This window comes from Gobio gobio (genome assembly GCF_949357685.1).
Source record: "Gobio gobio genome assembly, chromosome: 6".
Lineage (NCBI taxonomy): Eukaryota > Metazoa > Chordata > Actinopteri > Cypriniformes > Gobionidae > Gobio > Gobio gobio.
In genome coordinates, this window is record NC_137102.1 from 36,046,391 (window position 1) to 36,060,991 (window position 14,601).

At 45.3% G+C, this 14,601-nt stretch overlaps 1 long non-coding RNA gene across 1 annotated transcript; it reads right to left on the minus strand.

Annotated features, from left to right (window-relative positions):
• Window positions 1–697: 697 nt before the first annotated feature.
• LOC307127781 lies at window positions 698–2,080 on the minus strand. The gene is made up of 3 exons (XR_013816681.1): window positions 2,027–2,080; window positions 1,798–1,940; window positions 698–1,717 (listed from the first exon to the last, which is right to left on the minus strand). It is a non-coding gene; the product is annotated as an uncharacterized lncRNA (long non-coding RNA).
• Between the last annotated feature and the right edge of the window lie 12,521 nt (window positions 2,081–14,601).

Sequence of the window (14,601 nt, forward strand, 5' to 3'; positions counted from 1 at the left end):
TGCCACAATTCGTCACCCTGTGACAAAAGTTTTACCTTTACTGGACTTCCACTGTTCTCGATGATGCAACTGCTTCCAGCATGACTCTTGAATTAATGATAATGGAAAAATCTGTTACGCAGCAATATGGGTAAGGTGATCATTTTGAACTGTGGTTGGACGGGATGTTGAACAAACTGCACTACACGTGTGTTAGCAAGTGATGGCTTAGGACCTGAATCCTTATTAGGCTGGACTTTCTTCTTTTGAGACTATGGGCCCTATCTTGCACCCAGCGCAATTGACTTTGTACACCGACGCATGTGTCATTCCTATTTTGCACCCGCGCAAAGCGTGCTTTTCCCTCCACAGAAGCACGTCGCTAAACTAGTGAATGAACTTGCGCTACCTGGGCGGTTCAACGCAAAAAAGGAGGCGTGTTCCGGCCCAAACAATCCCTGGTGCTATTTTGCTGTTCCATTAAACAATTGCGCCACTGACCAGAAAAAACCTAGTCTAAAGTCAGTGGCGCGTTGCGCGTTGTTCATTATGCTATTTTAAGGGCGCATGCTTGACCATAATGTATATGTGGCAACCCGGAGGTGTAAACAGAGGATAATTTACCAACTACGCCACTCTGGGAGTTACACCCAGAGAATGTAGTGTCTCTAAAAGGACACGCAAGTTCGTTCATCAATAATCGCTCAGAGACATGGGTGACAATACAAAAGAGTTGACTTTATTAAGTTACACAACGTTAAAACAATCCTTAAAATATGTCAGGCCTCAGCCAAGCGCAGCTCATCATAAGAGTTTAGCTCTAACAAGGTCACAGGAAAACCAGCTAACTGGGGCTTACCAGCAGGGTCAGGCTATCAAAGATTAGGCTGCTTCTAGCAGAAAAATCATTCCTTTCACCAGTGCACGCAAACACACGCACTCACACCATACTCCACGGATGGACACGGCACACTGTGAACACCACACCACCACCACCTAGAAGAGAATAGAGCCAGCCTCCCTGCCTTTGGCACCCAGATCCTGTGACACAAGAACAGAGAAAGCTTAAGAGAGTCACTAAAAATGCACACAGAATAATTAAGGCGCTGAATTGCCCTATGTCAATTTAATTTAAACCCAAAATAAGAATTAACAAAAAGATTTAAAGAAATACAAAACAATGGATTTGAGGTTACAGAAAAATAAACAAAACTGATCTCAACAGTTTGCAGGAAAATACACGACACTGGGTTTAACAGTTTGCAGGAGCATACGGCAAACTGGTTTTAACAGTTTACAGAAAATAAACCAATCTCAAATTACAATAATTAGCCTAACTAACCAGCAAAACAAAATAGAAAAATACAAAAGAAAAATATAGTTACATTTAGTAGGATAAATCAATAAACCACACGAAATAAATGCACTGCAAAACAAACCCCAAAAAGGATAAAGCTCTTTGCAAAATAGAAAACACTACATTAGGATATACAAAGGCAAAGAGTATCACTTCTATTCAAATGTAAATAAAGACGAGTTAAACAAAAAGAAAATATAAAGCAAAATCAACAAAAACAAGACAGCAACTTTATCCGTGGGCAGGACGTGAAACGCGCCCAACTAGCAAATCACGACAGCGTGAGATCTGCAGGAGAAACAAATCCGTTGATTTGAACCATACGAGAGGGAATGGCGATCAAGCAATCAGCTTACGCTCTCCAACGTTTTAGGAGAGCACCTGGAATAAAATAGAATGTCACCATTTAATATTACTATTATAATAGTCTCACCTGAACCTCATAAACGCCTGTTACATACCGATGACGAATGATGCGTGCATAATCAGGAGCGCACACACCTAATAATGGCAGTCACAGCAGTAGTGCGAGACCCGCATGAGAAACGGAACAGCTGGCTCGTACTTTACGAGAGGAAATGGCAGTCAAGCAATCAAGAGCTTACTAAGGTGCAAGAAAAACACACGCGACCAGATAAAATTAGTTACTAACTTTAGGAACAATCTCATAAAGTCACCAAGCGTTCCTACCTCTCTCATGTCCACACCTGATGCCGGAAGCAGCCACAGTAAAGTGTTTGCGGCGCGCGTCAGTGACGTCGGCAAATGACGTTGACCTCAAGCACCGGTCTATCGCATTTTATACCCCCATAGTGACAGCCAATTGGCTTACGATCCACATATAATTATAAGGGAAGATTATAAGGGAAGGTAAAGGGCCTTCCCACCAAAATCTACCCCCCTTTTCTATGTCGTCGTCCCGACGATCAAAAAACAAAAAGGAAAGGAATTCTCAGAACAATAAGCTGGTTAATCCCAAGGCCTAAACAAAGCTGAGATGGCCCTAGACACTGGCCCAATGGGAACCTCAACCTCCCTTTCCATCCCTCTCACAGTGCGTGGGAGACGATACATGTTAGAGTGCTGACCCGCCGTGGTGCGTCCAGTCCTGCGTGTGGCAACCGGCCCGTCACCCATTGCACCCGAAGGTAAAGCCAAGGGTACCTCTGGTTCCACAGTTGGAGGATTGGGATGCCCTCTACTACCCAACACCAACTCATTTGGGGGATCGAATGGCACTAAATGGCCCAAACCCTCAGGTGCACGTACTTGAGCAGGTTGAGGGATCTCTGGTACTAATACCATTAAGTCAACATCGTCCACCTCGTCCTCCAGCGGGGAAACACTTGGTTCACTCACTGGCCCATTAGGCTGATCCACTAGCATGGATTCTCTCCGGATACGGTTCTTCAAAAGTGAACGGTGAACACTTCGTACCTTATCCAAATCTTCAACTGGCGCAATAGTGTAAACGACACCTCCCTCCTTCGGTGCCCTCACTACCTGATAAACTATGGGACTCCACAGATCCTGGATCTTGTGGCGGCCTCTCATACTGTGATCACGGAGGTAGACTAACTGACCCTCCTTTAGTGGCAAGTCACGGACATGCTGGTCGTGTTGTGACTTGCGATAATCTGCAGCTGCCTGTAGACGTTCACGCGCTCCCTCATAGGCGACCTGTAATCGCGACTGATGTTCTAAGATCCAGTTGTGCACGCTACCCGCACATGGCTCTGCCACCCTACCAAGCAAGAAGTCTACTGGCAACCGAGGCTCTTGACCGAACATTAAAAAATACGGGGATTCTCCAGTTGCCTGGTGAGGAGTGGTGTTATAGCAGAAGGTCACTTGTGACAGGCAAGCGGTCCACTCCCTCTTTCTAGAGCTTGGTAATGTCCGCAACAAGTTATGCAAGGTTCTATTAAATCTTTCACACTGACCGTTACCAGCAGGGTGATAGGGGGTTGTGCGCGACTTCTTCACTTGGTAAAACTCGCACAACTGCCGAATCAGCGCCGACTCAAAGTTACGGCCTTGGTCAGAGTGAATGCGTCCCAGAACTCCGAACTTATAAAACCACTCATCAACCAACACTCGGGCAACAGTCTCAGCTCGCTGATCACGTTTCGGCACAGCCATTGTAAACTTGCTAAACACATCGGTCATTACCAAAACGTTCTCCTACCCCGAAGAAGAAGGCTCTAGCATTGTAAAATCAACAGCAAGGATTTCGTTGGGTCTAGAACTCAGCAGGTGGCCCATAAAGCCCCGAGCTGCTGGTCGAATGTCCTTCGCAAGTTCACAACGGTCACACTCTTGGCACCAGCGCGTAATGTCAGCAGACATACCTGGCCAATAGCATCTCTGTCGTATTAGTTCACCAGTTCGCTCGATCCCCTGATGTCCATGCTGCTGATGCAACTGCGTCAAGACCTCCCGTCTGAGCACCTCGGGTAAAACCATCTGAAAAACATCCTCACCTCCATCAGCACGAGAAATCCTGCGATATAGTACTCCCTCTTTCAGTACCAATCGATCCCATTGCTGGAACAAGGTCAACACTGGCTTAGCCAACTTTCTACGCTCCTCAGGCCCTGGACGCTTTCCTTGTTCCCAAAATTTCATCACAACCCTGATAACTGGGTCGGCTTCCTGCAGGGAACATATATCCAGCACAGAATAATCTGGCAAAACACTCATTGTTGACACAACACTACCACCAACTAAACTTTCTGGAATGCTCCCAGCAGTCGGATCCTGTCTGGAAAGAGCATCTGCATTACGATTGCTCTTTCCTGACCGGTACCTTACCTCAAAATCAAATGCTGCCAATTCAGCTGCCCACCGTTGTTCTGTGGCCCCTAGCTTGGCAGTAGCCAAATGACTGAGGGGATTGTTGTCAGTGTACACCAGACACTTGTGACCAAGAAGGTACTCTCTAAATTTCTCAGCCATGGCCCACTTGAGCGCAAGAAACTCCAACTTCATGGAGCTATAATTGGACATATTGCGCTCAGTGGGCCTCAGGCTGCGGCTGGCGTATGCTATAGGACGTACTTTACCTTGATGTTCTTGAGAGAGCACCGCTCCCAAACCTCCGTAACTGGCATCCACTTCCAGTATAAAAGGGCGAGAAAAATCAGCATAAGCCAGTACTGGAGCCATAGTTAACTTGCTCTTCAAACCCTCAAATGCTTCCTGACACTGATCAGTCCACACTTGAGCCAGGCTCTGTCCCTTCCTTCTCCCTGACTTACCACCAGTCACCTCAGCCACTAACTTATGCAGGGGGGAAGCCAATTTGGCAAACCCCTCCACAAAGCGCCTGTAGTAACTGGCGAAACCCAAAAATGTCCGTAATTCAGACACACTGGCAGGGCACCGCCACTGTGCCACAGCCTCAATTTTACTTGGGTCAGTTGCCACCCCTTTGGCTGAGATGACGTGGCCCAAGTATCTTACCTCTTGTCTGAAAAACGCACACTTCAAGTTTGGCTTTAAGGCCCTCCTGCTTCAAACGGCCCAGAACAACCTCCAAGTGTTGAGCTACTGACGAAGAGTAAACAATGATGTCATCTAGATAAAGTAGCAAAGATTGTCGCTGTTGGTCGCCAAACATCCGCTCCATGAGCCTCTGAAACGTACTAGGCGCATTGCAAAGGCCGAAGGGCATCCTGTTTCACTCAAATAAACCAAATGGCGTACAGAAGGCAGTTTTAGATTTGTCCCGTTCCGTGACAGGGACTTGGTTATACCCACTGGCAAGATCCAGTGTCGAAAACCACCGAGCCCCTGTCAGCGAGTCCAAGGACTCCTCAATACGTGGCAATGGGAATGCATCCTTTCTGGTCTTTGCGTTCAGGTGACGGTAGTCTACGCACATGCGTAGACTACCATCCTTCTTCTTTACTAGCACTATGGGGGATGCATAAGGGCTACTACTCTCTCTTATTACCTGTGCTTCCAGGAGCTGATTAATGTGGGTCTTAACCACTTCATAATCTGACGGTGGTATCCGGCGGTACCGCTGCCTGACAGGGACATCATCTATCACGGGTATATCGTGAGAAATCAGATGGGTACAGCCTAAATCTCCCTCATGAGCTGAAAACACCACTTGATATTTCTGAAGCAGCGCTCTTACCTGCACTTGCTCTTCTGTTGACAAAACAGACCAATCCAGAGAGTCAATCTGCTGAGCCAGCGGCGAGGCTGTTTCCAAAGAAAGGGACTGAACGGTAGCAATAACCGGGTCAACCTCCACAACTCCTGTAGGTAAACTAATGACATAAGCCTCCCTCAAACTACCAATCACAGTTGTCGGATACAATACCACGTCCACAGTACCCACATTCACGATAGGAACCCAAACTGTACCATGGGTCACTCTGACTAATGCAGGAGAGGCTAAAAGCCCAGCCGGCAAACCTGACTCAGGGGGCTCAAACAAGACCGTAGGGCCAGGATACTGGGAAGAACAGGTTGCAGTAACTAACTTCATAGTGCCCCCAGGGATTCGACACGCCCGACGTCCCCGTACCCGTACATTTCCCACAAAATCCGAACCACTCTTAGTACTCACTTGTTGACAATGTTGTAATGCTTGCAAAACACTCGGAGACTGCGCAACGATAGGCAATTCAAAAAGGGCAATGCCATGCTGTCCAAACAGATCCTGATAACAACGGCCTAGTATGTTCATCCCCAGCACCCCAGGAACATCTTTGCACATACCGCCGGGAGGGTCTCGGACAACCAACACACCACATCCTGAAACTACCCTGTCACAAAGTTTGACGTCGAGCTCCAGGTAACCAACATATGGGATCATAAGCCCATTAGCTGCCCTAAGCTGTAACCATTGACAAGATTTAAGGCGATCTTGACCCCAAGGTTCGAAATGCTGCAAAAAGCAACTTTCTGTAATTGTGGATACCATGGAACCGGTATCCACTAAACACGGTACTGATACTCCTCCCATACAAACAACCAGATGTGGACAAGATGACATTAGATGAGACAATGAGCGGGGAAAAGTTAAATTACTTGAGCCAATTACTTCCCCAACCGGGTTGTGACTCGACAGCCCGGCGGGGACTAGTTTCCCGAAAATTGTAGATTACGAGACTGCCCATTTCCAGTCGTATTGGCGCCCGTTGACGGTGACATGGGACGCGGGGAAAGTCGTTCCCCATCACAATCCCTTGCAAAATGTCCGGGTCGTTGACAACGTCTACAGATCACAGGACCGGAACGAGGAGATCGGCCCCGTACATAGGGAGTTTGAAACCGGGCGAAACTTTGGGTAAGCTGATCTAACTGCCGCTGTTGTTGTTTTAATAAATCCCGCAGTTCACCCAGCTCTGACTGCTGTGGTGAACTCTCAGCCCCCGCAGCAGGCCCACCCCGCACACCATACTGAACGCCATAAGCTAATGGCATAGAATGACTACGCCCTCTCGCCCCGCCAGGCATTCCTTCTCGTTCCCACCTAATCGCCTCACCTCTAACTTCAAGCAATGTGACGGTGGGTTGACGACGGACCAGTTGTTTAAGTTCACGCCGCAATGAACTATCAGTAACATATTCTACAAACTGGTCTCGCAGCAAAATCTCACCGTTGGAAATTACATTAGGGGAGCGACTTTTAACTCTCTCCAGAAGGCCCATCAAAGCAAGGGAAAACTCTAATAGGGTCTCCCCTTCGAGTTGCCTCCTGGAGAAAAAGGCTTCCTGTAAAGCCACGTAAGACTGGGAACAGCCATATAGTTCACGCAAGGCTAAAATAATTTTATCAGGGTCCCCACGCTCAATCTCAGGACGATAACGAACTTCTTCACGAGCCTCTCCCTCTAGATGGTCAAATAGAAAAAATGCTTGATCTGCATTAGACAAATGGCGTATCCTCATACAGGCCTCTGCCTCCTCTACCCACTCGTCAATACCCATACCGGTTTTACCGTTGAACTTCGGACATCTACGGTCTCGGGGTACAAAAACAAACCGTTCGGGCGCAGAGGTGCTGGCCACAGACAACTGAGGGATTACTGGTGGTACTGCAGCGGTGCTAGCAGCAGCTTCAGGGTCAGGCAGCTCAACTGCCACTTGAGCCTGCTGCAACCTCACATTATCGGCTTTCAATTGAGCCACCAGTTCCCTCAATTCCTGCAATTCAGCCTCCATCCCACCAAAAGAGACAAAACGAACTTACCGAGACGAGTGCTATCTCACAGGAATATTACAAAGGAGGATAACCCACCCACGGAAACACTGCTGCCCTGTTCAAACACAAAAAGTCACAGACAACTGAAAAAAAAAACTATTACTAACAAATTAACCAAAATCAAACCTCAAAATGTACCCATGTCTCTGCCAAAATATTAAGATGAAATCCTGCCGACTACGCCAAAAATGTGGCAACCCGGAGGTGTAAACAGAGGATAATTTACCAACTACGCCACTCTGGGAGTTACACCCAGAGAATGTAGTGTCTCTAAAAGGACACGCAAGTTCGTTCATCAATAATTGCTCAGAGACATGGGTGACAATACAAAAGAGTTGACTTTATTAAGTTACACAACGTTAAAACAATCCTTAAAATATGTCAGGCCTCAGCCAAGCGCAGCTCATCATAAGAGTTTAGCTCTAACAAGGTCACAGGAAAACCAGCTAACTGGGGCTTACCAGCAGGGTCAGGCTATCAAAGATTAGGCTGCTTCTAGCAGAAAAATCATTCCTTTCACCAGTGCACGCAAACACACGCACTCACACCATACTCCACGGATGGACACGGCACACTGTGAACACCACACCACCACCACCTAGAAGAGAATAGAGCCAGCCTCCCTGCCTTTGGCACCCAGATCCTGTGACACAAGAACAGAGAAAGCTTAAGAGAGTCACTAAAAATGCACACAGAATAATTAAGGCGCTGAATTGCCCTATGTCAATTTAATTTAAACCCAAAATAAGAATTAACAAAAAGATTTAAAGAAATACAAAACAATGGATTTGAGGTTACAGAAAAATAAACAAAACTGATCTCAACAGTTTGCAGGAAAATACACGACACTGGGTTTAACAGTTTGCAGGAGCATACGGCAAACTGGTTTTAAAAGTTTACAGAAAATAAACCAATCTCAAATTACAATAATTAGCCTAACTAACCAGCAAAACAAAATAGAAAAATACAAAAGAAAAATATAGTTACATTTAGTAGGATAAATCAATAAACCACACGAAATAAATGCACTGCAAAACAAACCCCAAAAAGGATAAAGCTCTTTGCAAAATAGAAAACACTACATTAGGATATACAAAGGCAAAGAGTATCACTTCTATTCAAATGTAAATAAAGACGAGTTAAACAAAAAGAAAATATAAAGCAAAATCAACAAAAACAAGACAGCAACTTTATCCGTGGGCAGGACGTGAAACGCGCCCAACTAGCAAATCACGACAGCGTGAGATCTGCAGGAGAAACAAATTCGTTGATTTGAACCATACGAGAGGGAATGGCGATCAAGCAATCAGCTTACGCTCTCCAACGTTTTAGGAGAGCACCTGGAATAAAATAGAATGTCACCATTTAATATTACTATTATAATAGTCTCACCTGAACCTCATAAACGCCTGTTACATACCGATGACGAATGATGCGTGCATAATCAGGAGCGCACACACCTAATAATGGCAGTCACAGCAGTAGTGCGAGACCCGCATGAGAAACGGAACAGCTGGCTCGTACTTTACGAGAGGAAATGGCAGTCAAGCAATCAAGAGCTTACTAAGGTGCAAGAAAAACACACGCGACCAGAGAAAATTAGTTACTAACTTTAGGAACAATCTCATAAAGTCACCAAGCGTTCCTACCTCTCTCATGTCCACACCTGATGCCGGAAGCAGCCACAGTAAAGTGTTTGCGGCGCGCGTCAGTGACGTCGGCAAATGACGTTGACCTCAAGCACCGGTCTATCGCATTTTATACCCCCATAGTGACAGCCAATTGGCTTACGATCCACATATAATTATAAGGGAAGATTATAAGGGAAGGTAAAGGGCCTTCCCACCACATATAGCGTGCACAATGCGCATACACTTTGCTCATGTAATCTACACAGATGCAACAGTTCTTTTTGCAAATCATAAATTGTTACACTAAAAAATATTAACACATGAGATGACAGAAATCATTGTGGTGTGCCACGAAGATGTGAAAAAATAGGCATAAATCTAGCTTACAAATTATTCAGGCTAATTGTAGTCTAATAATTAAGGACACCTGTTTGCCCAATAGTGGCAACTTCTGGCAAGACATATATGTATATAAGGACATCTAACAAATTGGTTTGTCCGTCAAGAACCAGGAAAAAAAATCGGTGAGGGTGGACGCAGCGATGTCCTCTGCTGGCGTCAGGTCCTGAGTAGAGGCAGATCCACCTCAGGTTACACGGCGTGCCTGATTGATGCTGGCAAGCTTGGACTTTCCCCGTCTTCTGATGTCATTGTAGCGCTTGCGGCACTGGTGCGACGTCCTGGGGATGCCAGCTGATGAAACAATTGTGGCTATTTCCTCCCACGCCTGTTTAACCGACGCTATTTTGGGTGGGTTTCTCCCATCCCCATACAACACAACTTCTCTGTCTTTCACTGCTCTTACAAGCACATCAGTCTCCTCGGCTGTGAACCGCTCCTGGTGTGCGCCTGGTAAATACGCCATAATAATAGCAATCCATAATGGAACTTGCGCACCTGCTTTTACAGGGAATGTTGGATGATGCTCTGATTGGTTTATTCACGTTACGCCCAAACCACACCTATGAATAATGAAGCTACTTCAGACCAACCCATTTTATATTTGCGCCGGGCGCAAGAGCCATTTATCCCGCCGGGAAAATAGCAACAGCGCCGAGACCCGCCCACAAAGTTACTTGCGCTTAGCGCTTTGACACTTGCGTTTCAGATCGTTAAAATAGGGCCCTATGTGTTGGCATTACTCCAATACATTTTAGCTTCTGCAAAGTCCCTTTAAATTTGGGTACCAATTCTCACCAACTCTGCATTTTGTACTGAACCTCGTAGCAAACTAGCCAATCGAGGGTAACAATTTCTCAGGATAGCTTGCAGGATTTCTCGTTCAGGTATATCTTGTTACCATCTCAGACAGAGGGCCCTGTAATAAAAAGCTAAATCTCTTATACTTTCTTGCGCCCCTTGTTTCCTTTCTATCAGGCGTCTGGCTGTTTCATCTTCATAATGTTCACTCAAGAAGGAACGTAAGAAAACATCTTTAAATTGTTTGCCATGTGTGAACGTTTCTTCATTCAGCAAGCTACCAGTCTTTTTTTGCAGTATCCTTCATGACAGAGGTGAGAGATGCTAACATTTCATAATCAGAAAGAGGTTGAATGGCTAGATACTCTTCACATTGTTCTACAAATGCAACTGGGTCATCACTGCTACCAAAGCTTGGGAACTCTATTTTTACTGGTGGTTGGGAATTAATAGCTAAGGTGTTTCCAATGGTTGACAGATGAGTTTGACTTTTTTGCACCTGATAGGTTTGATTTTGGACTTTATGAATTGGTGGAGGAATGTATGGACTTGAAGATGGCTGTATGGGAGTAGACCTGGGAGGAATAAAGGCTCACTGAATGTGTTGAGTTCTTTGATCGGTTCTCTTCTGGTTACAAACTGGTCACTGGTGATGTCCTGAATGGGCTCGTACTCATCCCCCGAATCAGAGTGTTGGCTTGCCATATCCTAACCTGCTTAATGCTCTGATTCCTGATATTGTGGCAAAAGAACAAAAAACTGTTCGGAGGAATTTCTGATAGCTGGCTTTCAGGTCAATCTAATTTTTTGCCCGTAAAGGGCTACCTCTGAGAGGCCACTCTCATTGTGACAGAGTGTTATGGCAACTTATGCTGGAGCGCACATATTCACTACCCTCAGCCCACGAGTGGCTGCTCAGAAGGGGGAACTGGATGTCACATACAGTGCAAAATGAAATACTGGAACGCTTTGCACATGCTGTTCAGCGCAAGATAGTAGCTTGGGCATCTGACTCTCATTACTACGGGCTGACCGCTGATGGAACAACAGACACTGGGTCATCTGAGCAGTTCTCTTGTCATTTGTACTATGTGGATCCAAACGTTTCCCAGCAGAGTGTATTTTTGTGATTTTATAATGCACCTGACACAACATCTGAAATCCTCTTTCTCAGCATCTTCGACTGAACCTTCCTTTGGAAAAACTCCAAGGCTACTGTTTCGATGGTGCCAGTAATATGTCTGGTCGATTCTCTGGAGTACAAGCTCGATTTAAGGTGGTTTGCCCTTGTTCATTATTTGTACACTGCTGCAACCATGCTCTTGACCTGGTGCTGCAAATGGTAGCACAGGATGTGTTTTTGTAGCAGATGTACTCAACTTTGTGCAGAGCGTCGCCACACTCATCCAAAGGTCAGTCAAATGCCAAAACATGTACCAGTCTTTTTTTGGTTATGAAAATGTTGTGTGCAACATTCTTGGGCTGTGTGAGGACAAACATTCTTCAAACATTCAACATGGTGGTGTGTTAGGACAAAAGCAATATCAAGGATTTGCCATGCATATGGCCAACTTTTGGAAACACTACTTACAAAAGTAGCTGGGCTTCTCAAGCTAGCTATGGAAGGGAGAACTGTTTTTGGGCATCTCTGTTGTGAGGCAGTCTTTGGGCCTTGCGAGGCCGTAGCAAGAAGTCTGCAGAGTGCACATGCAAGTGTTTCTGGTGCACCACAGTGCATACATACGCTCAAAGAATACATATGCAAACTAAGAAAGGAGAGAGCTGTGGAGGAGATTTTGGCAAAAACAAAAGCCTGTCCATCAGCGTACAACCTGAAGTTGCCACCGGACTTTAGCAGGACAAGCAGGATGCCAACTCGTTTTCGCAGCACGACAGCGGTGGAGGATGTTGTGTCAGAAAAGGGTGAATCACTGTGGCGACATGAATATTGCACTTGATCTAGTGACATCAGAAATCGAGCACAGGTTATACCAAGCTGAGATGACTATTGCTGCACAGAGGGAGCAAATTCTCATGGATTCCGCAAAGGGGACAGTGTGCACAGAGGCCGACTTGAGTTCCCTTCAGCTTCCCAGTAACATGGACAGAGCATCTCTACATCTGCTACTGAGGATGCTGGGTGACCTCACCAAAAAAGAAACACTCCGCACAGTCCAGGAACTTGGACTTTATATGTCAAACCTTCAGTGTTGGGCAGTAGCGTCGCTACAAGTAGTGACGTTACTAGTTTAACTACATTTCTCAATAGCGTGGTGGTAGCATTGCTGTTTTCTGAATCAAATAGCTTTTCAGTAGCGAAGCTCTTTTGTTGATCAAGTAGTGCGGTAGCGTCTACACAAGCTACATTTTCCCAAGCATGTCTGAAGATCAAACTCAAATTGGAAGTACAACTGCTAAAGTCGCATGTATACTTCACTTTCTACGTTCTGCTCTGTCTCACGCACAGATGTGCGCGCGAGCCTTTCCTTTGACCGTGAGCGCGGAAAGACGGGCTCAACGTGTGTGCACTATCTACTGGACCTTTGTTTTCAAGCGCTCAATTCACTCGCGCATGGCATGCGGTTTTGTATACGCAACCCCTGCACGGTAACAAAAGAGAAACCGTCTTTTCGATGCAAAATTTGAAAAGTCTCTATTGTGTCACGTGAATAAACACCTTTTGTAAAATGATCGGGGTCCAGTCTGGTCACCTCTTGATATGTGGTGGCAGCAACTTGTTTCCATGGAGAGAGATAGATCTCTTACACACACACACACACACACACACATTATATATATATATATATATATTGTCACGGGGTGAGGAATCACACGACAAGGCAGGCTGAGTGCAAAAGGCCCCGGAGGGTGGATTTTATTTACAGTGCACGTGAAAAGGTGAAAACAGTCAGTGAGCCGGTGCGTGATGGCTGGTGATCCTTGTGCTCGGTGGTGCTCAATCCTCGTGAAAGTGGGTGTCCAAACGTGCTCCAGTGAAGTGGGCTGTCGGTCACTCGCTGCTTTCTGGGGGAGAACAACAAAGAGAGGTTAGTCCAGCAGTGCATTCAGCTCGAGACCAGAGTCTGTCTGTCTGCTCATCCATAGCTGCTTATATGCCTCCGGGCTGATGAGGTGCAGCTGTGACCGATCAGCCCATGGTGATGACGTGCAGGTGTGTTGTTGCCAGGGCGACGCTGATTCCTCTGGGTGGACTCGTCACAATATATATATATATATATATATATATATATATATATATATATATATATATATATATATATATATATATATTATATATATATATATATATTAGGGGTAGCACGGTTCACAAAACCCACTGTTCAGTTCGTATCACAGTTTTAAGGTCACAGTTTTCGGTTCTGTACGGTTCTTGTTGTTGTTTTTTCTTTTAATCATTAACACTCCAGAAATGTACTTCAGCATATGATATATAGCTTAATTATCCACAATTTAGGATACAGTATTAAAAAACTTGTTATATCATGTAATCATGCACAAACTGAATTTGACTTGACTTTAAGCACATTATTGGGACCGTCTCTGAGGAAAGCTATGTGAGATTTTGATACAGCAAGAGAGAAGACATAGATGACATGCTTTTCCTTTATTTGGCAGAAAAAGGAGAATGTGTATTGCTATCTCTACAGGAACATATGTTCCTTTTTATCACACAAAGATTGAACTTGAAGCACACAAAGATTGAACTGAAGAATTAACTTGCATTTATCAAACTGCCTAGCCTGGATGCCAGACGAATTTAGCCCCGCCCACAACATTTGAGTTCGGGAAATTTAGTCTGGACTTGATCTGTTGTGGAGCAACTATCCCCGAACAGAAGCTGTTCGGACCAATTAAATTGTCAGGGCGGGCTTTATACGATGATGAACAAAGAACGCTTGGGTTGAATTCGTTCTAATCCTAAACAGAGAATTTGTTCGTATGCATTCACTTACTATTTCTCTCAAAAATGATGATCGTGTTGGTAAGTACTCCGTGTATCCTTAAATTCTTTTACAACACGGGCAAAGATTGTTTACACTCATCTTCTTATACTTCTTCCAGCGTGCGTGCAGTTGAGTTCTGTTGACAACTATGCGTCGCTCCGTTGCTGTGATTGGTTGTAGGTCTATCCAATTGAGGTCTTTCCTGGTTCGGTTGAAACACGCCCCATATTCACAGCCCAATGG